Source organism: Equus caballus, chromosome 9, assembly GCF_041296265.1.
Source record: "Equus caballus isolate H_3958 breed thoroughbred chromosome 9, TB-T2T, whole genome shotgun sequence".
NCBI classification, from domain to species: Eukaryota; Metazoa; Chordata; class Mammalia; order Perissodactyla; family Equidae; genus Equus; species Equus caballus.
In genome coordinates, this window is record NC_091692.1 from 67,145,201 (window position 1) to 67,159,885 (window position 14,685).

Consider the following 14,685-nt stretch of genomic DNA (forward strand, 5'->3'; position numbering starts at 1 on the left):
AGATACCTAAAAAGACATAAAGATCAAGCAGGCATACGTAGTTTGGAACAAATTAAGTATGAATGAAAATAATAACTGACAATAAGTCATTAACCCCAATTTTTCCTTCTTTCCTTTCTGTCCCCACAAAAGATAAATAAATAAAACATTAGCTCCTGAAGAGTAAGACTGTGTCATGAACACTTGTATCTTGAGAGAGCATATAAAACTGAACAGAGTTTGGAGCCTAATAGTTATTTGTTTGGGTTTGCAACCTAGCTCCTATCCTTTCTGATCTCCAGTTGCCTAATCTGTAAAATGGGTCTAATAATAGTAATGTCCTTCTAATATTGTTGTGAAGATTAAATGTGGTAGTACACAGAAAGTCCTTAAACAGATTGTCACATGTAGAGTAAGTACCTGATGAATATTAATAGAGCATTAAATCAAACTTCTCTAACCAATAACCATAAAATACACAGTAGCTCAGTAAATATGAGTTTTATAAGTCTAAATTGAACAAGTATAAATGGGTCTGATGTTAATAGCCATACATAAGCATACTGAGAGTCACGAAAATAACGAGAGAGACGCAGCTAATTAAGACATGCGTATAGGCAATACGCTGGAGAAATTAAAGATGAAAAGGATCAATTTTCTCAAATCCATAAGGACTCATTTCCTTTAAAATTTTTTCTCATTTTATATAGAGCAAACAGGATACTAAGTACATAGCATAAGAAACCAAAGACTTGCTTTGCTGACTGACAGCGTAGTTTAAGGTCTACGTTATTCTGAACTCAGATGCCTCAATAATAAGTCTTTAACTCAAATGTTTATTCTTTAATAAATTGAAATTCCAATCTTTTGCGAATCCTATGTTTTGTTGCCATATAATAAGGTGCTTTATTGCCTGAATCCAGCATATGTTTTTTCCTTTCTTTACCCATAATTGATACCAAGAAAAATTCCCAAAAAGATCACCCATGCCAACCTATCCTTTAATTCTCATCGCTACTTCCTGAAAGCTTTCTTTATCACATTCAATCTTCCTTAATTGGTGTCATTTGTTCTCAGATGGAATTGGATCACTGGGGAATCACCAGAATTTATGTATATTAACCTAAGAATTATGCTAAGAAGGAATACATTGTCTTACTAGTTTCTTACACCTTAGAAGCCCTGAGGTAGATATGTTATTTACCTTTGAACATGTTTAGTGGAAGACATGCAAGTGTGAAAAATGGTTGAGATAGCAAGGGTCACGGGAATCTGTGCTGTGATTAAGAAAGATAAATTTCTAGAGTTACAGAAAACTTTAGCCCAAATAATGAGAAACTTCGGAAAATCCAGTTTCATTTATTTTCTAGTGTGATTGTTTTATATATTAGCTTTTATTATACATGCATAAATTGCACGCTAATTTTTCATCTATTTAATTTTTCATAATATACATTTTAATGTCTCTCCCTTAACTTACAAATATTAATATAATGTAGAACTTTGATAAAAATGAGGTTATCAACCGCCCACGTCTTCTCAAGCTCTTGACACAGGGGAACATTGTTCCCAGTGACTCCTGTTTTAAAACTCCAGTAAAATACAGTTCTCAGTGTTTCTCAATGTGATGAAGACCGAATATGTTCAAAACTCACGATAAATTCTTCCTCCAAAGAAAACAGCGAACTCACACACCGTTATCTCTGAGTGCCTTTGCATAGTGCTGGGAGAGTACACTCTATCCTGTACATTAAAAAAAAAAAAAAAGCTATTTTCATGAAATCTGTGACAATGAAACCATACTTCCCAAGTTCAGAAATACATACTGTAGTGATTCTGTTTTTCATTCAAAATAAAATGAAGTGTTCCCGTATTCCTCTTCTCTTCTAAGAATACATAAAAAAAAACATTGAGTGCCAAAATGAACTACATGGCACGAAGACCCCTAAAAACTAAACTGAAAAACACAAACTGTCCCTTAAACATATTTCAATTCCCTTGGCGTCAAATGTGGCTGATGGAGTCAGCTCCGAGTGAATGCCTCACTGACTGGACCCTCTTCTGGTGCCTGAAAGACCGGGCCAAGAGCCACCTCAGAGAGTTTATGGGTTTGCTTTTTTAGCAAAAATTAAGTCAGGACCTTGTAAAACTTGTGATCAAAATTGGTGAATTTTTAGTATAAACAAGTTCAAGGGAGGTAGGTTTGTTCTCATTTTTACTTCTGCTTAAAAAGCAGCAAGAAACTTTTCTTTCCAGCATTGCCTAAGGGAAGACAAAGGGAGAGGAAAGGGTGAGTAGAATGTTGAAAACCATTGAGGGGTATTATCTGAGGTTTTTTTGCAAAGAGGAAATACTTTCTCTTGTTGTACTTGGACAATGTGTCGCTATAAGTTCTGCAAATAAGGCTCCAGCGTGCATAAGCAGATTCTTCTGTTGACCAAAATCATCAGTGGGCTTATTTCTCTCCAGAATTAGTATAAGATAAAGCCCAAACTCCTTATCATGTAATACGGCCCTCCATTTTCTGTAGCACAGTGAACCCCTATGTACAAGATACTCGCTATTCTCTAACTTTTCTCCTTCTGCCAGCATCCTCCATACTTGCCTCATGAAAACTTGCTCATATTTCACAAATCATATTTCCTCTATGAAGGCTTTCTTGGTTCCCTTCAATCTCCTCCCACGTACCACATACATCCTCAATCCCAAGCAAATTGACCACTTTTCTTTAGTGTCCAGCTATACCTTAATTCCAAGGGTTCCTACTGTGGAGTTGAATCACACATAAATGTAAGCAAAATTTTGTGTTTGTTTATTTATTTAGGGAGAAGATCCATAGCTCCATCAGCTTTTTTTTTTTTTCGTGAGAAAGATTTGCCCTGGGCTAACATCTGTGGCCAATCTTCCTCTATCTTTGTATGTTAGTCACCACCACAGCATGGACACCAACAAGTGGTGTAGGTCTGCACCTGGGAACTTAACCCAGGCAGCCAAAGCAGAATGTGCTGAACTTAACCACTAGGTCACTGGGGCTGGCCCTCAAATTTTTTAAAAGGTCCATGATTCTTTGATGAAAAAACAAAATAAGACAAAACAAAAAACGGACAAACATGCTAAAACATACTGCAGCTGAAACTTTTGTTTTATGCCAACTATCTTGTGGCTTCCTCCTTCTCCTAAACTATTAGCCCCAAAGACCAGCAAGAATAGTGTCTCCCTTTAGTGTCATTAAAGTGTTTTTTCTGCATCAGCATCAGCTGGTTGTACTCGGTAGGACTGAGGTACCTAGGTCCTGAATCCGAGGATCAGAAACTCTGGATGTGGGATTCAGAAAGCAACACTTTGAAACAAACGCCCTAGTTGTCTATCTGCACACTCGTTTGGAGACAACTGACTAGTACCGGGGAAATAATTGCAACATGATAAATGTTTGATGGCTGGCTGGCTGGATAAATGAATGAATGTAGACTCTGATTTCAAAAGAATTGTCATTACTTTTAAGAGTAAGTTTAGCAAAGTTACATAGATTAAAGCAAAACTATATCCAATTAAGAGATAAATAAAATAATTATGGATATTGGACAACTACATATTTAATTACTATTTCTTAAAAAGCCAAGAAAATACTGACAATGTCTCTAACCATCACTGTATCTTCTAGGTTAGGGGATGGTAAAGAAGCATACAATCTTAGCAGAAGAATTATATCTTGTACTAAGAACACAAGATGTACTTTAAAAATCAAATTATAAATAGGTACAAACCATTCATTTGATCTTTAATCACATCCATTATTTTTAAAGCATGACATTAAAATAACTGTTTTTATTTTTTTTAGGGCCAGCCTGGTGGTATAGTGGTTAAGTTTGTGTGCTCCACTTCGGTGGCCTGGTGTTCACAGGTTTGTATCCTGGGTGCAGACCTACACACTCCTCATCAAGCCTTTCTGTGGTGGCACCCCACACACAAAATGGAGGAAGATTGGCACAGCTGTTAGCTCAGGAACAATCTTCTTCACACACACACACACACAAAAATAACAAAAAATAATTATTTTCTAACAATGATGTGACTTCCAATTGCTTATATAATAACTTCTGATCTTCAGATCTAGAAAATTCTCTCTAGAATTGATAATGAGGGTGTGAAGGAGTCAGAAAGTTGCTTTTCATTTGCAGCCTAAAAATTAATAAGGCTAAAATTTTTCTTTTATCCAGCTGTTTAGTCGAGCTTCTAACTGAGGCAGGTAATAAAACAGCACTTTGCTTTTTTTTTTTGTTGAGGAAGATTAGCCCTCAGCTAACATCTACTGCCAATTCTCCTCTTTTTGCTGAGGAAGACTGGCCCTGAGCTAACATCTGTGCCCATCTTCCTCTACTTTATATGTGGGACGCCTACCACAGCATGGCTTGCCAAGTGGTGCCATGTCTGCACCCGGGATCCAAACCGGCACACCCTGGGCTGCTGAAGCAGAATGTGTGCACTTAACCACTGTGCCACAGGGCCGACCCCAATAAAACAGCACCTCTAATTCTTTTAATAGAGAATGAGCAGAACAACACAAACATTGGCATTTGTGGTGTTAGCACCCAAAGAGACATGTCTAAGCACTTTGAAATTATTTGGCACAGAGTAAATGCTCAATTTATGTTAAAGTTGAATCTTATAATGCTACTATCAACATACAGTTTGTAGTTGATGCATTTAATGTTGATATATGTTGATACTTCACATAATTATTAAAAATGGTTTTATGATGTTTATGGTTGAAATGAGTAAAGGCTCTTATAAAAGAAATAAGTCATCTAGAGAGAAAAAAGTATCGTATAAGTTACAGGGTAATTAATATATTATATCATCATTTTCACAATTTTGAAATTTTTACTCAAAAAATTTAATTAACTAAATTTTATACTTTCTGATAAGCTCTCAGTTATTCACCCATGATGAGTTCTATAAAATCAAAGTTTACTGTCACCTAATGGCACCTTCAAAATTGCATGCAAAATTGGATGGCCTGGTGGCATAGTGGTTAAGTTCTTGTGCTCTGCCTCAGTGGCCCAGGGTTCGCCGGTTCGGATCCTGGGTGTGGACCTACACACCACTAATCAAGCCATGCTGTGGCAGCATCCCACATACAAAATACAGGAAGATTGGCACAGATGTTAGCTCAGGGCCAATCTTCCTCATGAAAAAGAAAATTGCAGACAAAGTACATAGTCATTGTAATCCACAAACTGCTTATCAATGACAGCAACATAGCATCCTTTTCTAGGATCAGTTGACCTAAGAAATAAGGTATGTTGTGTACCTATTTTATTAACATTTTATTTCATTTTCTTGGCGTCAGGCAACGTAGAATTTCTTGCATATCTTTTGCAGGTAAAGAAAACAAACAGAAGAGCCCACAGTTGAATAGATCAGGCAAATGAATCTCAACCAAGCAACAATCCAAGAAACTAAAGGACATAGCATTTTATCAAAAATCTTACTGTCAAATGCTGCCTTTCTATAACATCAACCTCTGAGGGAAGGAATTTTGACTTCTTGATCTTTGAATTTCCAGCATCTAGATCAATAATTGCTATTTAGTAGTCAGCTGTGTTTGTTGAGTGGATAAAAAATATCTTTGTTTATATATCTTTCATATATTTATTAGAAAGTGCTTCCTTTGCAGACATATGCCAAGACTTGTGGAGAGGTTCCTGCCCACCTAGAGGTGGCAGCCTAATAACAGGCAATAACCAAGTACAACCAAGTGTGATGAGGACTCTGATAAAGATATGCACAGCGCACAGGGAGAGCACGTCGAAGGAGCTCCTTACTCAGTCTACAAAGCAGAGTTCTACAGATGGCGCTAAGACTTAAAGAACAAAGAAAATCAAGTTGGCAAAGAGGTTAAACTCTTGAAGGACAGAGGTTGAGTTCTGTGGGTTTTGTTTCCCCCACAGCATCTTGCACGTTGTTGTTGCTCGTATTTATTGAAGAGAATAATCAAAACATTGAGTGAAAAAAAAATTGATTGGGTGTGAGAGAAGACCGTTTCAGATGGGCTGCCCTCAGAGGCCATCACTAGGGGCCAGGCCTAAGTCGCCCTCATATTACTAGTTGTGTGGCGCTCCTCTCTGCTCTTAGCATCATGCTTTGTCATTACACCTTTACACTCTTTGTTTAAGCCATACCTAACTACTTGCAGCTCACCTAACAAGACATGCTGAGTCTCCCTTCTGAGCCTTTGCATACGCTATTACCTCTTCAACCTCCAACTTTGAACTATTTCTCCAGCTAATTCCAATTTGCCATTTTTAGGCCACCCCTTGGAAGTTTTCCAAACCTCACTAAATTGATAAGGTCCCCCATTCATGCCATACTAGTGTTTATTAGTGAACTCCCTGTGTTAATGGCATTACCCCTTAGCCTATCTCCATCACACATGTGTATGCATATGTGTGAACATACACATATACAACTGCACTGAAATTTCTGTGAACAATTTGTCCTAGGATAGCACATAATAGAAAATAACAAATATTTCATTCATTGAAGATAGAGCCTTCATCTTTTCAGTAGTGGACAACATTAGGAGGACCCCCAGCAGAGGGACCACAGGACATCTCCCTAGACTATTTCCTGGAGGCAGCGCTAGCTGATTCTAGATACATTTGCCAATCTGTAAGTTTCTAGGAGAGCAGTTTTCTGAGTCCCAGCATTACTCATTCTGGAGCAGGAATCCTCTGGGACTCCTTAGACCTAACAGCACTGGGGCATTTTTTTTGGTCAGCTTGGAAAAGTCCAAGACTCTAGAGACTGACATCAATCGGCCTTAAAGTCAAGAGATGTTCCTGCCCCTTCGAAGACCTGAAGAAGATACAAAGTATGCTGTAAGAGCGTGCCTTTTTCTTCTTGAGTATTTCATCTCCGTTAAGTACAAAGTACAAATTTTGTTGAATAAAACAATTCCTTCTCTGTTTTAGGAAGTAACCACAATGAAAATCACAGTCTAAAAAAAGTAATACATCTCCCAAGTTGGAGAAATTATTTGAAAATACAAACAAAACTACTTAAAGCCTTGAGTTTCATACCTAGACCAAAAATTCAAGAGGGTAGAAACTACCAAGAGATTCCCTATATACCTTTTTCTACCTTGATCAGTCCAGAACTGCTGTAAAAAATAACTTTCCTCTCAGTATTTCAACACATCTGCTACCAGTTCCAGCCAGAACCATGTAAGCTCAGAGGATCAGAGAAATGAAAAACATTTCACAAAAAGGAGTGAAACGAGTTTTGCAATACTTACAAAAATGCAGGGTTTAAATTTTCGTGGGAGACTCAAGAGAATTCTTTTCAATCCACACTAATTTGTTTTGTCCTCGAAATGCACACACGACATGGGAGCACTTTAATGGTTGAATAAAAAAGAAGGATTTTGGAATTGGAAAGACTTCTTCCTTACCTCCTCATTTTGATTCTGAGGACCTGAGTCTTGGAAAAGTGAAGTAACTCGTGCAAGGTCATTCAGAAAAGTAGCTACAGATCCAAGTCCAGAGTTCCTGTCTTTTGATTGCCGATACAATGTTTTACCCATTACCTCAAACTGCTTCCCAATAAAGATCTTGGCCAAAAATAAACTTTGTATAAACAGATATTTAATGGCCAAATTATTGTGAAGATTCTTTTTAGAAATTTTGTTTCAAATATTCTATTCATCCCTTCATGTGGAATCTCTTCCAGAACAAGGCTTTTAACATAGCCACAGTCAGTTCAACCATGAAGGGATCATTCATCCCCAACAAATAATACGGACATAATAAAATATGAAGAATATTCCCACATAGTGCATTATAAATATTATAGTTAGATTATAATTGTAATATAAGATGTACATTATACATGGTTAAACATTATCATTCAGACTTTACTAATACAAATTTTCTATTGGTTCAAAGAGGGGCTATCTTCAACCTTGCTATTATACCATCTGTGATAAAGGATTTACTAATTGAGTTAATACCATAAAAAGATAAAGGAATTAACTTCAGGGATAAAACTGCCAACTAAGAATGGAGAAAACTAACATGCAAAATCACTTGATCCAATAAAAAAAGTTTACTAAAACTATGCCTTTTTAACGAGACTGTAAATTTTTAATATAATTTTCTTTTTCTTTCTATACTTGAAAGTAGTACGACTAAATTTATCTCCAATTGGTAAATCTTCACTTTTTTAGTTATAAAAATAATAATACGGGGGCTGGCCCAGTGGCGCAGCAGTTAAGTGCGCATGTCCCGTGTTGGCGGCTTGGGGTCCACCGGATTGGATCGCAGGTGCTGACATGGTGCTGCTCATGAAACCATGCTGTGGCAGGTGTCCACATATAAAGTAGAGGAAGATGGGCACGAATGTTAGCTCAGGCTAATCTTCCTCAGCAAAAAGAAGAGGATTGGCAGATGTTAGCTCAGGGCAGATCTTCGTCAAAAAAAATGAAAGAAAGAAAAAAAATAATACAATGGTTTTTAACCTGTGATCAACAAATGCCTAAGGCACTAGCAAGGGGAGGGCAAAGGGATACTGCAATAGGTCCCTACAGACTCTTCAACCAAAATAAATCAGCTTTATGTGTTTCAAACATTATGATATTTTGTAAAAATTTTCTTTAAGAGACTACATATTCCATTGCAAAAACAAAACCTTAAGTGAATTAAATAAACTTAGCCCAGCCAATAATGGGACTAATTGACCTTTTGTCGTTTCTGATGTGATAAAATGAAAAATACACAGTATCATTTATATAGCATCCTTGTCAAAAAAATTTAATTTGAATCTCATTAGAAAGAAATCAGATAAACCCAGAAAGAGACATTTCCGAGGAAAAGTGACCCTGGATTCTTTAAAAATATTAACAGTGGGTGTGTGTAGACTGTTTTAGGCAAAGACTAAAGAGACCACAGATGCAATGAGCGAACTTGGACTAGGTCCAGAATCCAAAGAAATAAATAGATAAATACCAACCAACAAAAGAGGTTTTGGGGGGAGAGAGGGGGGTGGATTTCAACATAGAAATATAATTTAAATTTTTAATTAATTTAATCAATAATAAGTTTCTTGGTATGATAAAAATTGAATTAAAAATATCTAAATATCTTTCATAGTTTGTGGCATTTAAGTTTGTCCAATATAAAGTATATTTGAATACTCTTTCTGATGGGATCCCTATAACAAAATGGCAATTATGGTAGGAGAGGGGAGATTAGTCCCACTTAAAAATGGGAAAATTGAGGTATAATATAGTAGGTGATTTGCCCAAGGTATACTGGGCAACTTGGTTAATCCTACTGTCCTACTGTCAACTTGGTTAATCTGAGATCTATGTTTCCCAGAATCTCCTTCCTTGTATGGTCCCAAGTTAGAGTTGGCCAAAAGAAGATTGTGTGTGAGATTTGGAAGGTGGAAGTAAAGCATTGGCCCAACTCTCAGACCATCATTAGATATGGTGATATTCATGGGTAGAGCACCGGACAGTTCCCAGCTTGTCCTCTCTTCCACTGTGTCCAGCTTGCTTTCCCCATGCTGGCAACAGCTCCAGGCCTACCACCAGTTGTTTAACTGCACACCCCCAGGTAACACAGCTACCCTGAAGCAACAGGTTTCCTTAGATCTCCCCCTTTGTGGTTCCACTGTGGGGGCTGGACGTGCTTGGTTTCTTGGATTTCCCCGTAAGCTCTGGCTTGTTCACCACCATACCAGGTTTCAAGCATATGTGTTAGCGACTTTCTCTGATTTTCCCACCTTCACCTTCCAGACCTTCACTTCCACAGCTCATCTCACATTTGTATAGGGTGTAGTTTGTATAACAAATCCCTTAATTTCATAACACTCATCATGACTGTGTTTCCCTGACTGAACACTGACTGATACAACCAAGTCGGTTTTATAGATAGTGAAGCCAGACTTCGCTATTTAATATCTCCCATATCTTCTGATTCCTATTCTAGAGCTCTTTCCAGTAGATCATAGCATCTCTCCAACCCCACATAATCTGTTATTTTTTTAAGCATTTGTTGTCATGGTGGTCGCTGTGTATTTGTTTTTTAATTCTATATATTGGGACCAGCAAAGTTTTCATGAGAAGTAAAAGGTCACTGTAAGCCCTAAACTGATGGAAACCCTTATTGAAGTATTTATTAGAGAGATAAAAATTTGATCGTTTATCAAAGAACTGAAAGGTCATAAAATAAAAAAGAAACATAAGCATAAAATCAATTCTATTTTGGAAAATAATTTTTGAGCTGTAAAGAGTTTTACAACTACTTTAATTTATATGACAGAAAACTGAGAACCAGAGAGATGAGAAAATATGTACATCCACATTCAGATTATTAAAGATAGAAATGGGATTAGAGGAAACATATTTTATCTCTTAGAATATGTACTTTGAGTGTATTTAATTCTAGAAATTAACTGATGGATTTCCCTTAATCAGGGATGGCCATATGAGGGGCAGTTATGAGATCAAAACTCACATCTTGACTTCTACTCATATTAGTCCTTGTGATCTTGTGCACAGTACCATTTCTCTCATGTGAGAATAAGGTGTCTGGTGCATAGTATATATTCATCAAATATTAGCTATTAACTTTTAGTTAATAGTTTGGTATCTATCTTGAATCTTGACCAAATAGTTTCTGTACTCTAGAAGCTTAGAAATTAGTGGGAAAGCTCTACACACAATTATTCAATAAATACTTATTAATGACTTATAATAGAATGTGGATACTGGATAGTTATCCAGAGACCGTTATGGAGCTGTGAGAGCACAAAGCATCCAAATTGGCCTGAGTGAGGGTGAAGCATTTCTCTGCAAAAATCACTGTAGGGAGATGTGTAGGGAAGTGTTCTTAGGATCAATCCCTGTGGCAAAGTGAAGAAAGAGGTACTGAGCAGAGGGAGAAGTTTGGCTCATATGCAGTCACAGTGAAGATCTCAGCTAAGCTCAAGTGGAATTCTGGACCTTGGATGGCCCTTCAGAATTGTCCCTCACTGAGGCAAGGGGTACGTTACACCTTTATTGACCTGCCATTGGACGCAATCTGTCTGCAGGAAGGAACAGTGACCTTAGATGATGTGACTTTCTTCAGCCACAGGCAATGCCCAATCAGGGGACCTTGGCTACAAGGTGTTAGCCACCAACATTCCTAGGAAGTGGGAGAAGGAGTGCTTCAGCTCTGAAGGAAGGCTATGGGTGAGTGCATCACAGCACATACCATAGAAGGTATCAGGGAAGACTCCCTGGGATAAAGTAGAATCTTGAAGATTTAGAAGATGTATCCAAATTTGGGTTTATATTTGTAGAGTAAGAGTATAGCATAAACAAAGGCATGGAAGGCTTAGGGAAATTGCAAGTAGTTTCTGGAACATAATCATAAAGAGGGGGTATCTAGTTGGGTGAGGCCGTGGGGAGAGTATGATAGCAGTAGCTGCATAAGTAGGTAGGGCCAGGCCATGAGGAATTTTAAGTGGAAGACGTTAACCTGTAGATATATGAACCCTGTTGAAATATATGAAGGAGGGCAGAGACCAAGTCAGATTGTCTTTTAGGAAAACCATCCCAACAATAGTGCGGAAGATATACTTGAGAGCATCAGGACTGGAGGCAAGAAGACTCTATAATAGTCTGGGTGTTAGATGACAAGGGTCTGGATAACACTACCTCTCTAGAGGAAGTATTTAATAATTTCACGTTGATTGTGTGTTGTTTCACATGATGTGTTTATCATGACACTCACATTATTTTTTTTTCATATTTATATTCTCCTGGGTTCTGTAGATTTTATTTTCTATCTGAGAAAATCATTTGTAATTTCCTTAGAGGATAAAAGAAATATATGTGCTATATATGTACATTTTAAAGCTCATCTATCCATTCACAACACTTACTTTTAATCAATATGTGTCTAGAGCATAAAAAAGATGTTCTTTTAAAAACATTAGATTTATAAATTATGGCCACAGCTATTACAAGAGTTTTCAGAATACAATTTCTATTAAAATAGAGTATTTTTAAAAAGAAAAGTCTTAAAAAAAAACTCTGAATTTAATTTGAAAGAAGAAAAATATAGAAAATGTAAAAATATAAGACAAAAATCTAGCACAAATTCCATAGTTTTGATTTTAGTTACAATTTGGCTGAATTTGAGCAAGTCAATGGACCAAAACCACAGTTTCTTCATCTTTGAAATGTAGCTAATAATACCTACCTCAAAAAGTCATTGTAAAGATTAAATTAAAAATCATTTCATAAATTATAAAACACCATACAAATGTTAACATTAATACTTTTGATGATTTATCGCAATGATGTATTCGAATTCAGAGGGAAGAGAAAGGAGTGGAAGGAAAACACATGAAGGCAAAGCTGGACATCTGCAGTTCTACTTCAGGCCACATGTGATGATACTGGGCCTGGGGAAACAGTGCTGGACATGAGTGAGTGATGATGCAGGTGAAGAAGGAAGTCACCAAGGTGTAGCTTCCCTTTTCAAGCTTCTGTTTGATTTTCTTTGAGAGAGTGAATAACACCATTTTATAGTGTGATTATTTTAACTAAGCTTTCACCAGAACAGGCGTTATGTTTAATGAGTCCTAATTTCCCATTTGATGCCAATATGAATCCTAATATTTACTTGCATGAGAAAGTCATGATTACAGACCTGTTTTCTGCTGAGTCTTGGCAGGAGAGAGGGTCAGAACTACCAACTTTATCACAGCTGCATGGTACAGTGAAAATCACACCTAGCTAGGTAGGAGTTAAACATCCCGCATTTAAGTCTTTCTCCCTCCTTGGGCAAAATATTGCATATTTCTGGACCTCAGCTTTCTTTTCTTTAAAACCATAGGTTTGGAATTAAATTATAAAGTTCCTTCTAGATTTATAATTCTTATTCTCAAGGTTCACAATTGTCTCAACAAAGAAAAATGGGGATACCAGAGGGTATGCCTCACTCTAGCTGGGAAGACAACGTTTTGCTCATAGATCTGCATCATATGGGTGAAGAATGGAATCACACGGATGTTGAAAGAATGGGAAATGCTCAATGAGGGCAGTAGGATACTCTAAGATGAGGTAAATGCTCCTTCCTCATGCCTATGGCAGAATGACATTCATACCACACACCCTGAAGCCAAATTGAGATGCCCACAATCCTCCTAAACCTGCCCAATCGCTGTCTCCCTAATACCACTCCGGCCTCGCAACCACGTGTGTGTGCACACACATACACACACGCAAATTGAGAGACATTTTGGAAAAGGAACCAAAGCAAATTCTTCAGGAGCCTAGAAAAGGACTAGACTAATTACTTGCTAGTCCTATTGTCAGGCTGTCTTACGTTAGCCAAGTTTCATCTAGTCTCAAGTTTCAGGTCAAAACATTTACATAAGAGTACCCCTGATGTTTTACAGTGGTTTTTCTTGTTATAAAATTCTCAAAATATGGACCTCCTTGGAAACACTTCTTCTTACACTCCATTGCATTTTATAAATGTCTCTTCTATGGTTTCTTGAGTTGCCATTATGTATACTCTCACTCCCTGCCATGGGACTATCAGCTCTTTAGATCTATTTCTCATCCTCTATTGTGGTGACATCATCATTGTTTGTTAAGAAAATGATTATTACGTCTCCAAGGATCCAATCCCATACATGATCCATTAAAATAACATGAGACGTGTTCATGAAAAAGTTGTAGATTCGAACTCCTAAAGAATGGTATGTCTCAAAAAGACAAATAAGCAGCAGAAACAGTTGAACTATGAGGAGAGGGCCACACAGGTTGGAAAAAGACAGAAGTCTTTGGTTGCTGTCATTGCATTTTGCTTGAAGCAATGTGCCAACCCTATAATGGACACGATTGTTTTCCGTGATGGATGTAGAGTAGCCACAATATTGAGAGCTTAACATCACTGCAACTCTAACTTGCTGATTAGAAAACTGAGGCACATATACAATTATTAAATACCTGCTATGTGCCAGGCATGGCGTTAATGAGTAGTGATATAAAAGTAGCTGAAATATATTCCCTGTTCTCAAGGAGTGCCAATCAATTGTTCAGTGACATAGTTAGTAACAAAGCTGGACTGTGGGGTCTGGGGAACTAGTGACTTCGTCACTGACTGCAAAATCATCAGTGTATAGTAGAGTTCCTGGAACACAGAAGGAAAAAAATAAGTGTTTGTGAAATGAATTTACCACACCACATTACTTGCTTCATCATTTCTTAATGTTTCTTTTTCTAGTGTACAAGCTGCTCATCAAAAAAAAAAAATCAGAGATGTTAACAATTAAGTGGATAGTTTCCCTATTTTTATAACTGCAACAATATATTGTGTGGATTGATGCCATTATTTGAGTTTGTTTTTGCCTTTTACATTATTTACCAAAAACTTCTAAATTAAGCCTCATTTATGTTACCTTTTATGTAAGTCATTCAAAAACATAAAATTTTACTCCTTTTTTTGTCACCTTCAAGACGTGAAAAAATAATAATTTAAGAAAGGTTAATAAAGAAAGTATAAGTAGAAAATCTTTTGACAGAAGTAATGGAGTATTTATTTCAAGCCACTGAATTTGAGTCAGTTCTCTGTCATCAGTTTTATACGTATGAATTCACTGCACCTTTGTAACAATAACAAAAACAATAATATTGTGCTT

At 37.0% G+C, this 14,685-nt stretch overlaps 1 protein-coding gene across 6 annotated transcripts in view; it reads right to left on the reverse strand.

Moving 5' to 3' along the window:
* The window catches only part of ANGPT1 (angiopoietin 1), a 241,066-nt gene that overhangs the window by 22,921 nt on the left and 203,460 nt on the right, over window positions 1–14,685 (reverse strand). The window lies entirely within an intron of this gene.